Genomic DNA, 13,439 nt, shown 5'->3' with positions numbered 1-13,439 from the left:
ACATCAAGAATGGCACAAGGAGGCAAAATTACAGGCTTCCCTTTTGTGAATATTTACCAAAGCCCTAAACACTAACAAGTCAATCCAGTACTATGAGATTTACTCCAAAAATTTAAGAATAATCTCATACTGAAAATTGATTAATATAATTCAGCACATAAATAGGTCAAAAGAAAAAATCTCTAAGGGTAGATAACTGAGTTGAAAGGTATTTGACAAACTTATCCTGAGAAAAGTGCTTAATAAATAAAAATACTTCTTGGGGCTGGCCCGGTGCCCAAGTGGTTAAGCTCACGCACTCCACTTTGGCAGCCCAGGGTTTCGCTGGTTCGGATCCTGGGTGCCGACATGGCACCACTCATTCAGGCCATGCTGAGGTGGCGTCCCACATGCCACAACTAGAAGGACCCACAACTAAAATATACAACTATGTACTGGGGGGATTTAGGGAGAAAAAAGCAGAAAAAAAAAAAAAAAGATTGGCAACAGTTGTTAGCTCAGGTGCCAATCTTCAAAATAAATAAATAAATAAAAATAAAAATACTTCTTTAGCTTGTTAGGTTTCAGACCTACAGCCAACCCCACAACAGATAGTGAAGTGCACCTGCACTCATTACATACTCATAGCCTCATTACACTAAAGTCATGTATGTGACTTTTTTCTGTATGTTATACCATAGCCAATGAAATAAGAAAGAAAAATCACAGAAGAAAAATACTGAACAGGAGTCTAAATTAGCAACATTTGCCGATAATAAAGTTGTCCAAATGGAACACCCAATAAAAATTTATGAAAAATTATTAAAATAACTAAAATAGCTCAGGAAATAGGGAGGTTTTTAAATACATACACAAAATCAACAGCTTTTCCTAACATCAGCAAAACTCAAAGAATGATGCCAAAAGCAAAAAGAATGTAAAATACTATGGAATTGACAAATGTGCATATACTTATTAAAAAAGGCACATACTTATAAAGACAGAGTTAAGTGGAAACAAATCTTGTTAATAGATGAAAAGACTCAATAGTGTGAAGAGATCAATTATTTCCAATTTAATAAATTTAATGCTTTTTCAATCAATGTATCAATGGGATTTCTGTGGTAATCCTGACAAAACATTTTAAAAATATATCTGGAATGGGGAAAAAAGGTATGTGAGGAAAAGCCAAAAGTCTTTTTCAAAATAAGAATAACTACAAGGATTTGCTCTACCAAGCATTTATCTGTATAAAACTACAATAAGGAAAACTGTAAAAGTGGTGCCAGGACAAAGACAGATCACCAGAACAGGATGGAGTGCAGAAACAGATCTAAGTATTAATGGAAATCCAATATATGACTAAAAATGTCAAATATATAAGAAACTGGCTTAACTGTGGTATGTCCATATCAAATACAATGGGATATTGCACAGTTATTAAGAATGAGGTAGATTACACTGATGTAGAAAGATGGTCACAATAGAATACAATATAAAAAGATTTATAGAATAAGAAGTACAGTATGATCCCTTGTGTGTTAAACATAGATATTTACTTGAGAGTCACGCTATGTATAGAAAATGTCTGGAAGGAAACATAAACCAAAATAGTACTACCACTACCTCTGGGATTATAGTAGAGAGACTAATAAGAATCGAGAATCCTTCAGTTAAGGTCCCAACAGTAAAGAGATGACAAACTCAAATCAGAATAATTTGAAGGGGTTTTATTTATAAAAGGAATAATTACTCAGTTGGAAGGTGAGGCCTACAAAAAAATACAAAGGATGGAACAGGAACCAGGCGTAGCAAAAGGAGAACAATCACCACTCTGGCACCAAAAAAAGACAGGAGACAAAGATTACTAGAAGTCAGGTAATCTAGGACAGTATCCTCTCAGAGGGGAGGGGATAAATGTTTTGACCTCCTTCTCCTTCTTCCCTTCAATATCCTCTTAAGGCTGAATCCAAAAAGAAGCCAGGAGACCTGGGGAGCTCTTTCCCTGGAGAAAGAGAGCCAGGTGAGAAGGGATGATGGATAGATATGGAGAGGTAAATGGAAGATATCTGGCCCAGATTTCTCTCACCTTTTTATAAAATTAATTACATAAATATAAGTACAATCTATTGATTAAAAATTAAAATCTTACACAGAATGATAAAACCTCACCCTTCATAATCCTGGTTCCTTCTCCAGAAGTAGTCATGTTTATTATCATAATTTTGGTAGGGTTTGTTGATTTTTTTTGAGACGAGACACACAAATACTCACCACAATAAGACACAGAGAATTATTTTTTCTGTTGTCAGTACCACGGCATATATTCCGACTCCTAGTGATCCTGTGGACAGCAGAGCAAAATCCTGCCAGGGTCTTGCACCATCCTCTCACCTTTGGGCGCTATATCAGACAATGCTCCATTGCCAGACACAGGGTTTTCATGGCCAATTTTTTCGACAGTGAGTGACCAGGTCCTTCTTCCTAGTCTGTCTTCATCTGCAAGCTCCACTGAAACCTGTCCACCATGGGTGACCCTGCTGGTATTTGAAATCCCAGTGGCACAGCTTTCAGCATCACAGCAACAAGCAGCCGCCACAGTATGACAACCAACAGACAGGTGGTGAGGTTCTCTGGCAGGAAACAAACCCAAGCCGAGGTGGTGAGTGCAAAGAATCTTAACCACTAGACCACCAGGGCTACACACTACGTGGTAAGTAGGAAGGCAGAGACAGAAGAGAGTCACAGATAATATTTATAGTTTGGAAAACTATAAAGAGAAATAGCCACAACGGGAAAAGCAGCCGATGACCATAAGACTCTGAATGTTAAAATTCTGTTTTGAACTGACATCATTATCATTATTAGCAGTATGCATTTATAAAAGCAACAAAATATACCAGAAAATTTCATAAATAATTATTAAATACAAAAAAGTCCAATTTTATTAGAAATTCTTGTCTTAAAGAGATAGATGGGCTTGTATTTTCTATCACTGTGTAATAAACTATGGTAGAATATAGCACCTATAAATAACAAACATTGATTATTTCACACAGTTTCTGAGGGTCAGGAATCTGGGAGGGCTTCACTGGCTGGTTCTGACCCAGGATCTCCCATGAGGCTGCAGTCACGCTATTGGCAGGGGCCGCAACCACTGAAAGCTTGATGGGGCAGAGTAATCTACTTTCAAGGTCACTCACATGGCTGCTGGCAGGGGACCTCAGTTCCTTGCTACATGGGCCTCTCCAAAAGTTGCTCAAGACACACAAGTTGGTATCCTCCAGAGTGAGTAATCCAAGAAAGAAAGAACGACCAAGACACAGGCATGGTATCTTCAACTTCACTGAGATACAATTCAGATACCACACAATTTACCCACTTAAAATGTACAGTTCAACGGCTTTTAGTATATTCACAGAGTTGTGCATCCATCTCCACTACCAGTTTTAGAACATTTTCATCATTATCCCCCAAAAGAAATTTTGCACCTTTAGTCATCACTCCTCAGTCCTCAACTTCCTCAGCTAGAGGCAACCACTAATTTCCTAAGTTTTGTCTCTATAGATTTGCCTATTATGGACATATCATAAAAATGGAATAATACAACATGTGGTCCTTTCTGACTTCTTTCACTTAGCATAATATTTTCAAGGTTCATCCATGTTGTAGCATATATGCGTACTTCATTCCTTTTTATAGCTGAATAATATTCCATTGTATGGATGTACCACTTTTATTTAGCCATTTATCAGTTGACGGACATTTGGGTTGTTTCCACCTCTTGACTACTACAAATAAGACTGCTATCAAGACTCATGTACAAGCTTTTGTGTACACATATGTTTTCGTTTCTCGAGTATATATACCTAGGAATGAAATTAATGGGTATATATACCCAGTATATATATTACTGGGTGATACACTAACTCTCTGTTTAATCATTTGAGAAACTGCCAGACTGTTTTCCAAACTGAGTGCACAATGTTATATTCCCACCTACATTAATGGAGGGTTCCGATTGTTCCACATCCTCACTAACACTTCTTATTATCCGTCTTTTTTATTATAGTCATTCTAGTGGGTATGAAGTGGCATATCATTCTGGTTTTGATTTGCATTTCACCGATGACTAATGACATTGAGCATCTTTTCACGTGCTTGTTGCCCATGTGTGTATCTTCTTTGAAGAAATGTCTACTGAGATCCCTTGCTCATCTTTTAATTGGGGTTTTTGCCTTTTAATGCTGAGTTGTAAGAGTTCTTTCATATTCTAATGTGCTTTCCAAATATTCTCAACTTGTGTCTTTTCACTTTCTTGAGAGTGTCTTCTAAGGCACAAAAGTTTTTAATTTTGATGATGGTTATTTATGCTTTTGGAGTAATAGCTAAGAAGCCACTGCCTATCAAAAGTCATAAAGACTTACACTTATGTGAGACTAATAAAAGTTTCTCTTTTTTTTGTTGAGGAAGATTAGCCCTGAGCTAACAATCCTTTTTATTTTTCTTTGCTGAGGAAGACTGGCCCTGAGCTAACACCCATGCCCATCTTCCTCTACTTTATATGTGGGATGCCTACCACAGCATGGCTTGACAAGTGGTGCATAGGTCCGCATCTGGGATCTGAACCGGTGAACCCCAGGCAGCCAAAGCAGAACGTGCAAACTTAGCCACTGTGCCACCAGGCCAGCCCCAATAAAAGTTTCTTAAAAATTCAAAATCAGGAATAAAAATGTGCTCACTAAAGATTCTAAAGGAATTATAAAGATCATAAGGAGATATACAAACAATTATGGTAATAACTCTGAAACTTAAATTGAAATAGAGAAATTCCAAGAAAAGTACAAGTTAAAAATGACACAAAGAGAAATAAACAGTCCTACAACTAATAAAAACGATTTAATGAATTAAAAACCTCCTCACAAAAAAACATCATTTGGCTTCATTAGTCAGAATTCTAGCCTTCATAAATTCTTCCAGAGAATTTTAAAAAAGAGGATACACTCCTCAACTTATTTTATGGGAAGCATAATCCTGATATAAAACCCAACAAAGGCATTAAAAGAAAGGAAAATAACAGGCAAAGTAATTCATGAATAGAGTGGAACAAACTGCCTGGGAGTAAGATGGAGTAAGCACATTCCTCCTGGTCTTACGCACTGAGTGAAACTGTAAAACCTAGCCAGAAAGCATGGAGCAGAAGCTATCAGAGGACTCTAAAGAGCAGACAGTGGCAGGACAATTGGGGAAGAACAAAATATGAAGCACTGAGCTGACAAGGAGTTCACCATTTTTCATCCTCTGGTGGTCCTGCCAGTTGGCCTCAGAAATGGGCACAGCTATAAAATACATGGCAGAGAGGGCTAAGTAAAGCTCTAGCTTTCTGGCTCAAGAACCAAAAAGAGGAAAGCCAGGGAACTGAATAGTACACAGGAAATCATGGAGAGGGAGGAATATGGGAAAGTGACCCCATAAAATTGTTAACAAAATCCTGGGCTCAGCCCTGAGCTGTTCTTACGTTGATCTGGTCCTAATCAGCATATTTGTAGAATGGATTTACCATCATCTAGGTCTGAGAGTGGCCACTGGGTGGCAAACACATGCGACAGATCTGAACACCATTGCAAAGTCTGAAAATTGAAATTCTAACCACAGCCCACAAAAGTTTGATTGGAGCTTACGTTCTGAAGCTATTGAGTCAGTTGTATACTAATACAAGGATATCAACATTCTTCATAGGATTTCAACAAGAGCCAGAGTCTCATAGCATAATATTCAAGCTGTATTTAAGATTCAATCTAGAATTCCGTGGCATATGAAGAACAAGGAAAATCTCAACTCTGAAATAAGAGACAATCAACACACGACACTAAAGCAGGTATTATAAAAATGCTCTAACAAATAATTGCACAACAACCTTGGAACAAATGGAAAAAAAGAAAGTTTCAGTAAGGAAATGGAAAATATAATGAATAACAAAATGGAAATGTTAGAACTGGAAATAAAAAGAAGAGAAACTAAAAACCCACCGGATAAACCTGAAAGCAGAATGGAGATGACAGAGGTGAGAGTCAGTGGACATAAAGATTGATCAGTAGGAATTAGTCTGAAAAACAGTGAGGAAAATAAAATTAAAGGAGCCCAAGGGACCTGTGGAACAATAAAAAAAAGTCCAACAGTTATTCTACCAGACTTCCAGAAAGAGAGGAGAAAAATGGCAGAGCTAGAAAAATAACTGAAATAGTAACAGCTAAGAACTTTAGAAATTTGCCAAAAGACATATCTATACAGATGCAAATAAGCTCAGTAAAACCCAAACAAGATAAAGCCAAAGAAATATATAGCCACAAACATTGTAATAAAACTGCTGGAAACTGCAGGAAATAAAAAATCTTGAAAGAAGCCAGACAAAAATAACATACTACTGACAGAGAAATAATTTGGGTGAATGTTGAATTCTCATCAGAAACCATGAAGGCCACAAGGAGGAAGCACATTTGAAAGGTACCGAAAAAAAGAACTATGAAGCCACAGGGTGAAGTGATAGAAGATGATACTCCAAGCAAATGGCAAAGAAAAGAAAGGAGGTGTTGCCATACCTATATTAGACAAAGGAGACTTCAAGATAAAAAAAGATAATGAGAGACAAAGAGGGCCAGAATATAATGATAAGAGGGCCAGTCCACCAAGAGGACATAACCCTTATGAATATATATGAACCTACCACAGCAGCACCAAAGTACAGGAAGCAACTATTAACAGACCTAAAGGGAGAAATTAACAGCAACACAATAATAGTAGGGGACCTCAACATCCCACTTACATCAATGGACAGATCATCCAGACAGAAAGTCAACAAGGAAATAGTGGAATTAAGCAAAAAACTAGACCAGATGGAATAGAACACTCCATCCAAAAACAGCAGAATGCACATTCTTCTCAAGTGTACACAGAACATTCTCAAAGACAAACCATATGTTGGGAAGTAAGGGAAGCCTCAATAAATTTAAGAAGATTGAAATCACATCCAGAATCTTTTCCGACAATAATGAAACTAGAAATCACCTACAAGAAAAAGGCTGGAAAAACACAAATATGTAGAGACTAAACAACGTGCTACTGAACAATCAATGGATTAATGAATAAATCAAAGGAGAAATCAAAAAATATCTGGAGACAAATGAAAATGAAAATACATCATACGAACTCTTATGAGATGCAGGAAAAGCGGTCCTAAGAGGGAAATTCATACCAATACAGGCCTACCTTAACAAACAAGAAAAATCCCAAGTAAGTAATCTTAAATTACAACTAACAGAACTAGAAAAAGAAGAACAAAGCCCAAAGACAGCAGAAGGAAAAAAATAATAAAAATCAGAGTAGAAATACATGAAATAGAGACCAAAAAAAAAAAAAAATAGTAGAAAGGATCAATGAAACTAAGAGCTGGTTCTTTGAGAAGATAAACAAAATCCACAAACCCTTAGCCAGACTCACTAAGAAAAAAAGAGAGAAGGCTCAAATAAATAAAATTAGAAATGAAAGAGGAGAAATTACAAAGGAAACAACAGAAATACAAAGGATTATAAGAGAATACTATGAAAAACTATACATCAACAAATTGGGCAATCTAGAAGAAAAGGATAAATTCTTAGACTCATACAACCTTCCAAAACTGAATCAAGAAGAAATAAAGAATTGGAATAGACCAATCACAAGTAAAGAGATTGAAACAGCAATCAAAAACCTTCCAAAAGATAAAAGTCCAGGATGAGATGGCTTCTCTGGAGAATCCTACCAAACATTCAAAGAAGATTTAATACCTATCCTTCTCAAACTATTCCAAAAAATTGAAGAAGACATAACACTTTGCAACTCATTCTATGAGGCCAACATCACCTCAATCCCAAAACCAGATAAGGACAACACAAAGAATGAAAATTACAGGTCAATATTGCTGATGAACATACATACCAAAATCCTCAACAAAATAGTGGCAAAGCAAATACAGCAATACATTAAAAGGATCATACATCATAATCAAGTGGGATTTATACCAGGGACGCCACAATGGTTCAACATCTGCAAACCAATCAATGTGATACTCTACATTAACAAAATGAGGAATAAAAACCAAATGATCATCTCAATAGATGCAGAGAAAGCATTTGAAAAGATCAAATATCCATTTATGATAAAAACTCAATAAAATGGGTCTAGAAGCAAAGTAACAACATAATAAAGGCCATATACAACAAACCCACAGATACCATCATAATCAACAGAGAAAAACTGAAAGGTCTCTCTCTGAGAACAGGAACAAGACAAGGGTGCCCACTCTCACCACTCTTACTCAACATAGTACTGTAGGTTTTGGCCAGAGGAATTAGCCAAGAAAAAGAAATAAAAGGTATACATATTGGCAAGGAAGAAATGAAACTCTCACTGTTAGCCCATAACATGATTCTATATACATATAGAAAACCCTAAAGAATCCATCATAAAACTCTTAGAAATAATCAACAACTATGGCAAAGTTGCAGGGTACAAAAACAACTTAAAAAATTCAGTTGCATTTCTATACTCTAATAATGAACTAGCAGAAAGAGAAGTCAAGAATACAATCCCTGGTGAACATGATGTAATCTACACAGAATTTGAAATATATTACGATGTACACCTGAAAGTTATGTAATGCTACAATCCAATGTTACTGCAATAAAAAAAACAAAAGAACTATCTTACATTTAAAAAAAAAAGAATACAATTCCATCTACAAATGTAACAAAAAGAATAAAGTAGGAATAAATCTAAACAAGGAAGTGAAAGACACAATGAAAACCGTAAGACATTATTGAAAGAAATCACTGATGACATACAGAAATGGAATGATATTCCATGCACATGGATTGGAAGAACATAGTTAAAATGTCCATACGACTCAAAGCAATCTAGAGATTCAATGTAATCCCAATGACATTCTTCATGGAAATAGAACAAAGAATGCTAAAATTCATATGGGGCGACAAAAAACCCAAACAGCTAAGGCAATCCTGAGAAAAAAAGAACAAAGCTGGAGGCAATCCCTGACTTCAAAATATACCACAAAGCCAAAGTAATCAAAACAGCATGGTACTGGTACAATAACAGACACACAGATCAATGCAAAAGAATTGAAAGCCTAGAAATAAAACCACACATCTACGGACAGCTAATCTTTAACAGAGGAGCTAAGAACATTCAATGGAGAAAGCAAACTTTCTTTAATAAATGGTGCTGGGAAAACTGGATAGTCACATGCAAAAGAATGAAAGTGGACCATTATCTTACACCATACACAAAAATTAACTCAAAGTCGATCAAAGACATGAAAGTAAGACCTGAAACCATAAAATTCCTAGAAGAAAGTATACAGGCAGTACACTCTTTGACATCGGTCTTAGAAGCATCTTTTCGAATACCATGTCTACTCAGGCAACGGAAACAAAAGAAAAAAAATCTCCAAAACCGTCAGACAAAAAGAACATATTACTGACAGAGAAACAATGATTTGAATGATTGTTGAATTCTCACAGAAACCATGAAGGTCAGAAGGAGGTGGTGGCACAACATTTTTTAGGTTGCTGAAAAAAAGAACTATTGAGCCAGAATTTTATACCTCATGAAATAACCTCTAGCAATGAAGATGAAATAAAGACATTCTCAGAAGAAGGAAAAGTAAGAGAATTCAGGCCCAGCCGACATGCTCTAAGAGAACTGCAAAAGAAAGTTTTTCAGAGAGAAGGGAAATGACAACAAATGGACACCTGGAACATCAGGAATGAAAGAAGAGAAACAGAAATGACAAATATCTGGGTAAATATAACAGACTATTCTTTTTCTCTTGATTTTTTTAAAAATATGCTTTATGTCTGAGAGCAAAAAAATATATAAGTGTCTGCCGGGATTTTCCATGTGTGTAAATGTAATACATATATAAGCCAGCTATCACACAAAGGGGGAGGGGGAGGGAACAAGATGCCAGTAAAGTTTTTATATTCCACTCAAAGTATTAAATTATTAATTTTGAATAGACTACAATGTTCAGTACGTATGTTATAATCCCAAGAACAACCAGTGAAAACTTGACACAAAGAGATGTATGTAGTCAAAACCCAATAAACCAAAATGCAACACTAAACAACATTCAAAGAACCCTAAAAAGAGGCAGGAAAGAAGGCAGAGGAATGAAAAAGAGGGGAAAATGGAGAACAAATAAGAAAATGTTAGACCTGAATCCAAACATTATCAGTAATTGCATTAAACCTAACTGTTTAAAAGGCGCCAATGAAAAGATCAGAGGTTGTCAGAATGAGTAACAAGACATGAATCAATTATAATCTGTCTACACGAAACTCACTTCAAATATAGCGATACAGATAGGTTCAAAGCTAAAGGATGGAAAACACACTGTGCAAACACTCATAGCAGACAGACTAGACTCAACGCAAGGAAAATTACAAGGGATACGACTACAAAATGATAAAAAGGCCAATTCACCAAGAAAACACGACAATCCTAAATATGCAAGAAAAAATAATGACCTCAAAATACATGAAGCAAACACTGACAGAACTGAAAGGAGAAACACACAAATCCACAATCATAGTTGGGGACTTCAACACTGCTCCCAGAAACCTCTGTAGAACTCACAGAAAGAAAATCAACAAGGATATAGAAGGAATGAAGAGCACCATCAACCAACTGGATCTAACCAGCATTTAGAGGACACTCTATCCAATAATAGCCCAATATACTTTTTTTTTCCAGTGTACATGGGATGTTCACTAAGACAGACCATGTCCTGGGTCACAAAACAAACCTTAAATTTAAAAGAAGTGGGAAAAAGTACAATGTACGGCCTCTGTCCATAACAGAATTAAAGTAGATATCACCAATAGAAAGGTAAGAGGAAAATTTCTTTGGAAATTAAACAAAACACTTCTAAAATAATACACGAGTCAAAGATGAAGTCTCAAGAGATATTAGAAAATATTTTGGGGGTCAGCCTGGTGGCGCAGCATTTAAGTGCACACGTTCTGCTTCGGCGGCCCAGGCTTTGCCAGTTCGGATCCCAGGTGCAGACATGGCACCACTTAGCACGCCATGCTGTGGTAGGCATCCCACATATAAAGTAGAGGAAGATGGGCACGGATGTTAGCTCAGGGCCAGTCTTCCTCAGCAAAAAAAAAAAAAAAAAGAGGAGGATTGGCAGCACATGTTAGCTAAGGGCTAATCTTCCTCAAAAAAAAAAAGAAAATATTTTGAACTGAATGAATGAAAAGAAATATAAATTTTGTGACATGTAGTTAAAGTCATTTTTAGAGTAAAATTTACAGTATTAAATGTTTATATTATAAAAAAAGAAAGGTCTCAAGTAAATACCAGGCCATCTGTCCCCAGCATCCAACCCCTAACTACTACACCATGCTGTCTTTTATCCCATCATCTTGTCTCATCCCCAAGCTGCTCTCCAATAGAGAAATAGGCTTCTTTTCTCTCGCTTGACTGATCTCTCTTCCACCCCCATTCTCTCAGACCTTATATTCCTGAAGAAAGTTCTCAATGAACCTTGCTCTCTGGAAACAATTAAGTAACCCCCGAAGTGCCTCACAAATACACCACAGCTGCATGGTTGAATACAAGAGCCAAGTCACCCTGCCTCCCCCATTCCCTCTGCCTCATCCCTGAGCCTGGCCCACACCGCCTTCTCCCTTCCCAGCCAGGAGGCTCCTCTCCCAGACCTGGCCTTGGCCCACCTGCCTTCCCGGGCAGACTTGAGGGAAGTGAGTGTTGAGGAGCCTGAGGCCTCACAGCTCTAAGCAACTGCTTCACCTGTCAGTCTAGCACATGCTGCCAGGTGACTACAGGGGACAGATCAGGGGGTTTCCAGACACCACCCTGGCCAGTGCCCGGGAGATGCCTCAGTCCCCCCCACCAGAAACTCCATTGCACCTCAGCTTGGATCCCTCCAGTGAGAGCAGCCCTAGCCCAGGATCTCCCCTTGAGGGCCAAACACAGACAGGAACACTAAGAAGGAACCCACAGGCCATGTTCCTCTCTTTCTCTCTCATTAAATTGTAAATAATGATGCATTTAATTATTCTCCCACTCAAAAAGTGGTTTAATTCCTTTGAAGAACCTTGCAAGGTAGCTTGGCTAGACAGCAGGTGGGAGAGTCCAGTGCCTCTGGTGGGGGGGCCAGGGTCTCCCACTGCCTGTCTTTTGGTCCAGCAAGTAGGTGTCTGGATTGATGGTGCAGTCCCTTTTCTGAACATCTCTGGCTGTGGTGACACCCCCAAATACAAACACCCTGCCGTCTCTGATGGAGCATATAGCATGGGACTCATCCACGGGGCAGGTGTTGGGCAAGGAAGGCATTAAGGTGGTTGTCTTGTTGGCCTTTATCTTCTGCAGGTTGATTTTCATGCTCTGCCGGTGGCTGTGCACGCAGAGGATGTTGTCCTGATAGAAGGAGAACAGGGGCCAGTGGTTGAATTCGATGGGGAAGGTGCTACTCTGGACAACCTCCCCAGTGTTGGTGTCAAAGCAGTCCACCACCCTGACTCAGGAGATGTAGCTGTTCACCAAGCAGCGTCCAGTGACAATGTACAGGTTCCAGTCACTCTTCATGATCACGGCTGTGGCATCCATAGGGATGCTCATCTTCCCTGACAGGCACCAGACCTCTTTCCATTCATTGTGACAACAGATATTAGAGACATACTGCCCTGGGGCAATGCTCCTATCCACTGAGTACACTGTCCCCCTACAAGTCACCATGGGGTGGAAGACAAGCCCAATTAGCAGGTGAGGCAACTTGGTCCAGGAGTTGTCATTTATGTTATACCACAAGCCATCTTTGGCCTTGTAATCTGCTCATTGGTGCCACCAGAGATGCAGATGTAGCAACTGGTAGAGGTGGCACTGAGTGCTGCTGCCTGATAGGGCATCTCTGAGAGCTTCAACCACAGGTTCTCCCGGATGACATAGGCAAACACTCCATCATTGAACTTGCCCTGGGCCTTCTGGCCACCTAGGATGACCACCGAATCAAGCAGGGCCCCTTTCCGCTGGTAGCTCATCAGGCTGGATGGCCTCTCCTGCTGTCATTCCACAAGCACACTCTCAATCATGGTCACGTGGGCTGAGCTGTTCTCCACACCCCTCAACTTGTTACTGGTAAACATCAGTGTCTTGTTGGAGATGGCACTGTGACTGATGTAACTGAAGTACTTCTTGAAATACTTCTCCCACTCGTCCTTCTGGAAATACCCTCAATTTGGGAGTGCACTGGGGCTGTCCTGGTGACATAATGGTTAAGTTCTCATGCTCTGCTTCAGCAGCCTGGCGTTCACAGGTTCAGATTCCAGGCGTGGACTCATCAAGCCATGCTGTGGCAGCATCCCACATACAAAATA

At 38.6% G+C, this 13,439-nt stretch overlaps 1 protein-coding gene and 1 pseudogene across 4 annotated transcripts in view; both read right to left on the bottom strand.

Annotated features, from left to right (window-relative positions):
* The window catches only part of RNF38 (ring finger protein 38), a 152,106-nt gene that overhangs the window by 123,380 nt on the left and 15,287 nt on the right, over positions 1 to 13,439 (bottom strand). The window lies entirely within an intron of this gene.
* Positions 11,294 to 13,403, bottom strand: LOC139039761 (calicin-like; annotated as a pseudogene).

This window comes from Equus asinus, chromosome 10 (genome assembly GCF_041296235.1).
Source record: "Equus asinus isolate D_3611 breed Donkey chromosome 10, EquAss-T2T_v2, whole genome shotgun sequence".
In the NCBI taxonomy this organism is placed as follows: Eukaryota; Metazoa; Chordata; class Mammalia; order Perissodactyla; family Equidae; genus Equus; species Equus asinus.
The sequence above is the reverse complement of the archived record's forward strand: the minus strand, read 5'-3'. Positions and strand labels throughout refer to the sequence as shown.